This window comes from Cetorhinus maximus, chromosome 26 (assembly GCF_964194155.1).
Source record: "Cetorhinus maximus chromosome 26, sCetMax3.hap1.1, whole genome shotgun sequence".
Classification (NCBI taxonomy): domain Eukaryota; kingdom Metazoa; phylum Chordata; class Chondrichthyes; order Lamniformes; family Cetorhinidae; genus Cetorhinus; species Cetorhinus maximus.
Window position 1 is genome coordinate 7719563 of NC_135904.1, and position 10426 is coordinate 7729988.

The window sequence follows — 10426 nt, forward strand, 5'->3', positions numbered from 1 at the left end:
AGGCGCTATATAAACGCAATTCTTTGGGGTTTTTTTGTCCCTCCCTGAGCTCTGGTTCTCTCTTTTTTATGTCCCTGTCTTTCCTTTTGGCTCTCAACCTCTGTCTGTCTCTCTTTCACTCTCCTCTGTCCTCTCTCCCTTTCCTTTCCCTGTCTTCTCTCTCTCTTGTCTTCCTCTCCCATCTCACTGTCTCTCCTGTTTAAGTCACAGAACATCTTCAGAAGGATTTTGATATCTTCAAGAATCAAATTCCTGCTTCCAAAAAAGGCATTTCCTCTGTGAATATGAACAGTGAGAGAGAACTGGGGCTGGGGCCATAGGGGGCAGAAGAAAACAATTCAGTTCTTTCAAATTATTGGGCATGGGAGTTGGGTAAAGATTGCTCCGTACTGATCACCAACTGGGGAGAAAACTTCTCTGTTCTTCCAACTTGAAACAGTTTGAAGATGTTTCGTCCACAAATACAAAGAAGATGAGATGAGGCGGGAGAGGAAAGAAAAAAAACTCATGAGGTTGAATTCAGCTAATAATTGCCTCTTGGACACCCCTGATCTAGGAGAGAAACTGAAACGTTTCTTCAACTGTACAGCAGCTTTTATGGTAGGTTCCTCTTGGTCTTCTTAGTAACTGAACATGGCCCCAATCCTGCAAGTTTGCTTTGCTACCAGACCTTTACATCAGGAGCCAGTGGCCTTAGCACGAGTCTCATGTAATATTAAAGTAGCTTATGCATAGGTTAAAAATAAACTGGAGGACATGATCTTCTGAATTTTCACTACCTTGGCGACATCATTCTGTAAATCTGTCTCGTTTGCTGGTGCAAAACAGACGCTATTGGATCAAATGCCCATTCTGTGCACCGCTGGATGCTGACTGCAATGAAACTGAATATCAGGCACTGTGTATAACTGATGCCCAATCTGATACCACCTGTTTTAGCTCAACTGGTTGAACGGCTGGTTTGTGATGCATAGGATCAATTCCTCAACCAGCTGAACTCATCCACAAAAACCCTGCTTTCTCAATCTTACCTGAGGTATGGTGACCCTCAGGTTAAACTCAACACCAGTTGTCTCTCTCTCTAGTGGGAAAGCAGCATATGGCCCTCAGGAACTATGGTGACCTTCACTGATACCACCTGTTTTGTGAAAGTTGAATTTCTACCCCAAGATCATTCACCTCAATGAGCAGATAGTTCACCATAAAAATCGGCACAAATAACCAGAGGTTATTATAACCAGAATTACCACAGTAACCTCAGGATACAGATTAAAGGAAATTGGTTAAAAAAAAACCAGGGGCCAGATGAGAATTTCTTCTCAACACGTCAGGTTGCTGTGACCTGGAATGCTCTGTTGGAAAGGGTGTGGAAGCAGATTCAATAATAACTTCCAAAAGGGAATTGGATAAATACTTAAAAAGGAAACATTTTCAGGTCCATTGAGAAAGGGCAGGGAAGGGAGATGAATTGCATAGTTCTTTCAAAGAGTTGAGACAGACACAATGGGCCAAATGGTCTCCTCTGCTCTATGATTTTGTGAATGACCTGAAGGTCAGTCTGACATCTATACCACATTCTGATCCATTGTCATTCACCTGGATCAATACATTTCTTAGTTGCTGGACCATTACAGTCTAAGTGTACTGTTGCCACTTGCTAGTTGACACTGTGGCATTTTAGGTGCAAATTTTCACAATGATAAAGAGGATGTCATTTTGCTAACTATGTGTTTGAGATTTTATTTTTCTCCATCCCTTTCCATCATTCTTTACAACATGCATTCAGACACTGTTTCATTTCTGCACCTCATTTTATAGAGCATTCAGTTGGATTAATGCATTGTGCAGGCAGAACTTATAAATATATACATTCGTGCTCCGTGCAGACAGATGCAGGTAAAAGAAGACAAGCAACTTTGAATATGGCAAAAGGGTTGAGGGTGATGGGGGTGAGTGAGGGTGGGGCAACATGGGGAATTAATTTTATGCAGCGAGTTGTTGTGATCTGGATTCCACAGCCTGAAGTAGACTCAGCTGCGACTTTCAGAAGGAGATTGGATAAATACTCAATCTTTCCTTAAATATATTTTCTCACCTTTTATTCTTTAAATCCATTGTTTTAATCTTTCTTTGAAACTCATACTCTTCCAAATATAAGATCTTTCATGTTTCCATCTTGTCTTTGCTTTTGGGTCAATAAAACATGATATCCCCGCTAGTTGTTTACATATGAACTCCTGCAAGATGCAAACATTTTCCTTGTGACCTTCTAATTCCCCTTTGAAATTCAAATAACCTCTCAGCTTATCTACAAATGCAAATATTAGCTCTTCCATTTCCATTTCAAAATGCCTACTTACACCTAATTCCTTTGATGATTTAAACCTTGCAGTCTGACTGTCTTCAGTTTAATTAAATTACACACACACGCACACACACACCCAGCCCCCTCAAGCCTGCTTCAGTATCCCACAGTAATATTAGGGAAAGAAATGAAATTTCCTTTACAATAAACAAAAGTCTTTTCTTTCTTTCTCCTGTAGTTCCCAAAGCCCTTGAAGAGCAAGTCTTAGTGGGGAGGGGAAAATGGGCTCAGACACAAAAATGTTCCTAATTTGGCACAATACAGCTGATATAGTGGGAGAGTGATTATTGCTGTAGTTCATAAGTTGGACCAAAACTATATTGATGGAGCTTTACTCTATATCAAGATAAGCTGTGTTCGACTTGGGAGTGGTTATGCCTATCAATGCATTTTTGAAATAGGAAAGTGCTTCATTTCCCAGGACTAACATCCCCCAAAACAGTGTGCACAAAATTCAAAGCAAGAAATTAAAACTGATGACTCAAAACATTTACCATTATATTGCTCATCAGATTGGGGTAGAGATTTATTTTGGGCAATATTGCATTGGCTGCACCTCAAGGTCCTGTAATATTCAGTTCCATTGCAATCAACAGGACCAAGTATCAGTGGGATGTAATAATAGGCGGTCGATGTAAAACTGCTTGTTTTGTGTAAATACCCAAGACAGATTTCCACCCCATTATTTTTAACAACAACATCTGGCATTTATACAGCACTTTTAATGTAATAAATTGTGGCCAAGACACTCCACGGGAACATTGGCTGGAATTTCCCAGCCCCACTGCGATGGGTTCCCCTGCGATGGAAGCAGCAAACCATTCAAACATCTACTGACTTCGGCAGGAGCGGAAGATCTTGCTGGCTGGAGGGCCAGAACATTCCGGCCATTATCAGACAAGATTTGCCACTGAGCCAAAGAGCTTGATCAAACATAATAGCAAAATACTGCGGATGCTGGAAAAAAGTAGGTTGTAAGGAACACCTTAAAGGAAGAGAGAGAGATGCGAAGAGGTTTAGGGAGGGAATTCCAGAGCCCAGAGTCCAGGCAGCTGAAGACACTGCCGCCAGTGGTGGGGCGAAGGAACAAGGGGATCGGCAAGAGATCTGAGATAGAGCAACAAAGTGGATACCTTTCCAGTCATTTCTTTTCATCTGATATTTCTGTGACAGCCAGAAGATTTGAGGAAACAAGGCTTGCAGTGTGAATATGGTGCACTGTACTGCTTAACGTTTTTATGTATTGTGCTTAGTGGAAACAAAGGCATTGGACAATAACTTTTATAGGAATGTATAGGACGTTTACAGGAGTAATAACTCAGTGAGATCTAATATAAAGTACACTGAGCCGTACCCTTTACTCTGTATCGCTGACATGACACATTACTACAGTACACTGAATGCAAAATAACCTGCCTCTTGCTCTGGTAACTGAGCATAATTCATCACCTTTTGACCAACTTTCAGCTTTATCTTTCTTTCTACGATATTAAACTGTGGAACACAAGCCTAGATACCATATTGGTGTAAAGTTTTTACCTAAACTTGTCCTGAAGTTCAATGTTGAATCATCACCATCTAATAGCCAGTGTAACCTTTCAAACCATTTGGAATACAGCAGCTCAGCCTCTGATCACCAACTGCATCTTGTAATCTCCTTCCAAATTTTGGGTTTGATTTCTTTCTTCCCTCTGATTTAGAAGAATGTGGGTTCAAGTCCTACTCCAGACAACTGAATACATAAGATAAAAGCAAAACACTGCAGATGCTGGAAATCTGAAATAAAAACAGAAAATGCTGGAAAAACTCAGCAGGTCTGACAGCGTCTGTGGAGAGAGAAACAGAGTTAATGTTTCAAATCTGTTATGGACATACGGACAGGAAACATTAACTCTGTTCCTCTCTCCACAGATGCTGTCAGACCTGCTGAGTTTTTTTCCAGCGTTTTCTGTTTTCATAACCGTAATACACAATCCAGGCGGACGCTCCAGTGCGGTGTGAGGGAGAGCTGCATTGTTGGGGGGTACAGTCTTTCAGATGAAGTGTTAAGCGGATGCCCACTCTGCCATCTCAAGTGAGCATCAGAGATCGCATACCCACTAGTCCAAAGAACAAGAAAGTTTTCTAGGTGATCCGCCCAATAGTCTTCCTTCAACCAACATCACTAAGCACACATCATGTTGTGGTTCATCTCAATGCTGTTTGTGGACTCTTGCTATGCGCAAACATTTCCTACATTACAGCAGTGACTAGGCCCTCAGAAGTACTGAATTGGCAGGAAAGCGCTTTGGAAAGTCCTGCGGTCTGTGTAAAGGGGCTGTAACAAATAACCAGCCCTTTATTCTTTCTCAGCCTTGGATGTAGCAACAGAAGCATCTCGTCAGAAACGCTGCAGAATGAAGTTCAATGCCCGACCCTCCAACTCATTGCAACCATCCAGTTTCCTGCATATTGACAGATTCTGATACGCCCTGCCCTTTTTTTTTTAAAAATAAAAAAATATCATTATCAGCCAGAGCAAGCCTCTGTCTCATGGTCCTTTAATGCACAATCAGTTCAGGCAGCGTTCTGCTCACCATTGGATAATCCAAGTGGCAGGAGACTTTGTGAGAAAGCCCACCCGATGCCAGCCAGCCTTTTGCAAGGAGCAAAGGCTCTGATGAGCCTGTCAACTGCGTGGCACACAGAGAATGGGTGCAGTGGGTTGGCAGCCCCCCGAGTTACAGATGGCATCTCACAGCCACAAGGAGCAGAACTTGGTCCCCGCACTCCTGGCACCAGACCCACAACTTTACAGCATCGGCTTCGGCAAAGGGCTGAGGCGAAGCCTGGGAGATCAGAGCTGCACTTTAATGGCTTGAAAAGCCTGGGACACAATGTGCTTCATGCCCTGAGAACCCGGAAAGCTCCCTTAGTCCCCGCACGTCTCAACCCTGACAACTGCCCAGACTTGTCAAACCGTTTGGAGCAGCGAGTTCAATCAGGGTGGGACACATTGTCCCTGGATATACAAACACCTTTCTTTCTGTGTCCGTATAGGGTACACAATAAACTAGTTAACATCCTTGGTGGTCCCGTGTCCTCCAGTAAATTACTGCGCTGCAGAAACAATTCCAAATTACACTCTGCATTTGCTGCAGCGGTTTTATTTTTTTTTACACAGATGTTTTATAGAGAGCCTGTGAAATGCCATTACTCTCACCTCCACCCTATTTCTGGCAATATTTCTGCTCCTCAGGGTGAGGGATGTTAGTGTAAGAAAACGACCCCGTCTCATTCCACACCAGGATGACGCCAAGCCCTCCCAGCCCGGCTACAACACAACCAGCTGCTGTGTGAAGACTCTGTTGTGCTGCAGGATTAATTAACTAGTCATCAAAAAGATCAGCGGCCTGTCTCTCTCTCTCTCTCTCTCTCTCCACAGATGCTCCCTGATCTGTCGAGTGTTTCACTGCACTTCTGTTTTTGTTTCAGAATGTTCAACACCTGCAGTATTTTGCTTTTATATGAAATGGGGAGGTGATGGTGTAGAGGTATTGTTACTGGACTAGTATTCCAAAGCCCCAGGGTAATCCTCTGGGGGCCTAGGTTCAAATCCTACTCCTGGCCAATGGCGAAATTTGAATTGAATAAAATCTGGAATCTGAAACCCATCTGGTTCACTTGTGTCCTTTAGGAGAGGAAATCTGGAAATCTGCCATCCTTACTTGGTCTGGGCCCACAACAATGTGGCTCTCTTAAAAATGCCCTCTGCCCCCCACACCCCCAACCACCAGCTTCCCAAAGGCAATAAAAGCAAAAAACTGCAGATGCTGGAAATCCAAAATAAAAATAAAATACCTGGCCCAGCCAGCTAAGCCCACATACTGGGTGGATTGTGGCCCAAAGTGATGCATCTAAACAGAAGTGCTCAAGTCCCAGGAGTGTTAAACAAGTGCACATACTGTCAATGAATAAATAAAAAGATTTTTTAATTCATTGGATGGGGGCATCACTGGCTAGGCCAGCGTTTATTGCCCTGGTTCAGAGGGTCCGGAGTCACATGTAAGCCAGAAGATTTCCTTCCCTAAAATACTTTGGTGAACCTGATGGGTTCTTACAACAATCATTTCATAGTCATCATTAGATTTTTAATTTCAGATTTTAATTGAATTCAAATTCCACCATCTGCTGTGGCAGAATTCGAACCCGGGTTCCCAGAGCATTACCCTGGGTCTCTGGATTACTCATCCAGTGGTGATACCATTACGCCATCACCTTCCCACATTTTAGGATGGGTTACCTGTTTTTCTTGACCTGCCTCACACTTGAACTTTCCTTTTGTGACAAACCCATTTGTGTGTCTGGCAGGAGTCCTCGGGCGAAGTCCCCATCATGTGTCTGTGCTCGAACCACCCCCCCCCAACCATGTGCCCCAGCCCCAATAGCAGGGGAGTGATTCCTATTCCTCAGGAGTTGCCTTTACTGCAGTGGGCTACGCTCTGCTGCACTGAAGTATCCCCTGCTGCAGTGGAGTGTCCCACAATTGCATTAATTTGTCCTGCGGTAATGCAATGGCTTCCGTTCATGTTGAATAGTCACATACACTGAAATTAAGATAAATCCCTCCAGCCAAAAAATCACTTTGAATTGATTTTAAAACGGTTCTAACTTTGACCTCTAAACCGAAGCTCTGTTCTCATGATGTTACCTCGTAAGTGTCAGAGTTACCTCCCATTAGGAATTCTCAATAACTGATGTGGTACTAATACTGTACTGTCTGCCTTCAAACAAGGTATAAGTAAATACATTTTCTCCCAAAGCTGCTAAATTCACTTCATTGATTGGTGCTCAGTCAGGGTGAATGCTCTGATGTTGCTAAGCTTTGTGTTTTTCGTAACTTGTTCAATCCAAAGTCAATCAGGCCAGTCTCAGGGTTTAACTACTGGGGGGGGGTGATTTTTAACTATTGCTGGTCAATGAGGAAGGGGAACAGTTCAAAGCAGGCCCATTACCCACTCCATTCCTGCCAATTGCCTATGTTTAACGTCGCCGTTTGTTTTCTGAGGGATGAGGTTCATTAATGAATGGGGATCAAGCTTCCATCAGACAGGTAAAGCGAGGATGCCAGTGAGGTCCTCCACAAGTTCAACAGAACGTTCCTCAGAGTGCCCAGAAAGAACACCAGTGCTCCTGCAGGCACCACAAGGGAGGGCTGGACCTTGGCTGCCCTGAGTTCCTCATCCCCTGCTCTACTGCGCAGGCACAAGACCCTTACAACAGCCCCCTCACAATGCCCACCCTCCTGCCACTTCCAGACATGTTTTGGTGCTGGCAGCCTCCACTTGGTGCCAACACGCAGACTCTGGACTGCCCAATCATTGTTCCCTCACCCTCCTCCCGCTTCCTTCAGCAGCTGCATTCTGCCCTGAACAGGCGAGCGCTGGTTAAAACCTGCTGGGCCTCCAACGCGGGAGTTAAAATCAGCCTTCAGTTATTTAATGCAGATGAAGCAAGTTTGATGAGCGGAGAGGCATCACTTTCATCCCTCTTCACCTAAAGACATTGCCTCATTGTTCACAAATGGTTCCATGGCAGCTCTCTGCTCTCTGGCACAAGTGTCCACTCTTCAAGGTTGAGTGAGAAAGCTATTTGGTCATGGATATGAATACTGCTGAGCCTGTCCTTAACACATACAGGCTCTCCAACATCAAATGTTGGAATGCTGGCTGTTTCCTGTGTTCCTGTTGCACATTTCATATGTTTGATTTGCCCCAGAGCAAAATGACAGAAGTTTCTAACTGTGCAACAGGTTTATTTACAAGAGTTTTAAAATATCTCAGCAATCACAAAATGTCTGCACTTATGCTTATCCTGGCTCAGCTTCTGATACCTTCAGTCAACACTCAGGCTTAACCAATCAAGCACAGTGAGTATAGATCAGTTACCAGACTCTCATAATCAATTGAACACTCTCCCTCCTCCCCCCACCCCCACCCTGAGATCACCCATTGAGTTTTAACTGACCTGAACCCACCCATATTTCTGGGCTTAAGTCATTACCCTAACCCATAACCTCCCAACCTCTTGCACCACCACCCCACCTCTCTGACAGGCCCTCAGTGTGGGCCTTCTTCCCTAACCTCAGGTAGATCCTTGAGTTTAGAAACAGGGGCAAAAATATAGCAGCTGCTGCAGTCCAGAGAGGCAATTAAACGCACACAAATTCCTGATGAAGTAAAGTCAATTGAGAATAAAAAAAAACACATTACTTTGTTCACTCATAATTTCCAATTACAAACATTTTAACAGAACAAAAATGCAGAGTAACTGAAGAATAATGGATATCTGGGAATGATTACATGACAGTGAGATACAGGTCAGTGATTCAAATAAATAATTCTGACAATTTTAAAATGAAGACTGAACCTTTGTAATTAATGGCTATTCTCAAAATATTGCTTTTTTCTTTCTCTCCTGAAGCTGCTGGTTCAGGGTAGGTTACAGCCCCATGGACACTACCTGCCCCTGGCACCCTAGCCTAGCCGGCAATTTACTGTGTGAGAACAAAATGTGAGTGTTGGCAGGGGGATTTTAAAAAGAGATGTTTTCTTCTTATCTTCGCAATTTTCCCTTGACAAACAGTGTGAAGCAGCGAAAGGCCTCCAGGCCGATTAATCACCTGGCACACCCTCCTTCCATCTTTATACCAGCCCAAAAGTTAGTTAGCCCTATACAGAGGGAGGTGTTTGCAGGTGCAGAGGGTGGGGGGAGGGGGTGGGAGTGGGGGTGGGAGTGGGGGTGGGAGTGGGGGTGGGGGCACCCACAGGACACGAGTATCAGCCGTTGGCTGTCGACCCGCCTGCATCGAGGTTCAAATCGTGCACTTTTTGACTCAGAGGCAGGAATGCTACCATTAAACCACAGGCTCACTCCCACAGTTAAACACAATGCTGCCCTTCTCTGTCCAGCACACTTACCCTGCTAAAGTCACTGGATGGCAATGAGCAAGAAAAAGAAAATCTTGCATTTTTATAGCACCTTTCGCAAACTCTGGCCAATGAAGTACTTCTAAAGTGTATGTGTATTTTTCCCTAGTGCCAGAATGTATCTTGTTTCACGTTTTGCTTTCAGACAGCACTGACCTTTATTCTGCTATTAACACCTACTTGCTTCCTTTACTGCTACCATCCCCACTCTCTTTATCTTTTGTTCCATGACATTTTTGTAATTTAATCTTCCTTTTTGCTTCACCTGACTCTCTCGCTTTTTCAACAGCCAATAAAACCCATCACATTTCTGCCTCTCTTCAGTCCCGTAGACAAGTCAGACTGGACTCAAACATTAACTCTGGTTCTCTCTCCAAATGTATTGCTGGTTCCTGCTGAGTTTATCTGGCACTTTTTGTTTTTATTTCGGAAGTGCAGTCATGGTTGTAATGTAGGAAATGCAGCAGCCCATCCGGACACAGCAAGCTCCCACAAACAGCAATGTGATAATGATCAGATACGTGTTTTATTGATTTTGGTCAAGAGATAAATATTAGCCAAGACAGCTGGGAGAACTCCCCTGCTCTTCTTCAGATAGGGTTCTTGCAATCTTTTATATTCACTTGGTAGAGCAAACAGGACTACAGTTTAATGTCTCATCTGAAAGACAGCACCACAATCAGTGCAGCACTCCCTCCGTACTGCATTGGATTGTATTGTGCTCATGTCTCTGGAATGTGGCTTAGATCCCATGACCTTCCGACTCAGAGGCTCGGGTGCCTCACGCTGAGCCACTACTGGCAACTGAATGAGATCCCTGGCTGATCTCTTCCACCATCACACCGTGCTCCCCAGTCCATGGACACTGAGACCAATTGTAGCTTTCCCATGGTAGACCCAGGCTGAGATGAGGGCACGGTTGTGCAGGCCTCCACTGTCAAAAAGCATGTGCACACAAGTATGTGTCACAGGATAAAATTCAATGAGGTACTCAAGGGATGCTGACACTGTGGTAAAATATTCCAGCAATTGTTAGCACTTTACAGAGTAAGGTGTAAGAGAATGGGCCAAGGAAATATAGACTGTGATACAT

General features: G+C 44.0%; 1 long non-coding RNA gene across 1 annotated transcript in view; it reads left to right on the plus strand.

Moving 5' to 3' along the window:
- LOC144668257 (uncharacterized) overlaps positions 1 to 8851 on the plus strand; it is a 10546-nt gene extending 1695 nt beyond the window's left edge. The window contains exons 2-3 of the long non-coding RNA XR_013573465.1: positions 8657 to 8723; positions 8828 to 8851. This is a non-coding gene — a long non-coding RNA (uncharacterized LOC144668257). The remainder of the gene's footprint in view (positions 1 to 8656; positions 8724 to 8827) is intronic.
- Positions 8852 to 10426: the final 1575 nt, after the last annotated feature.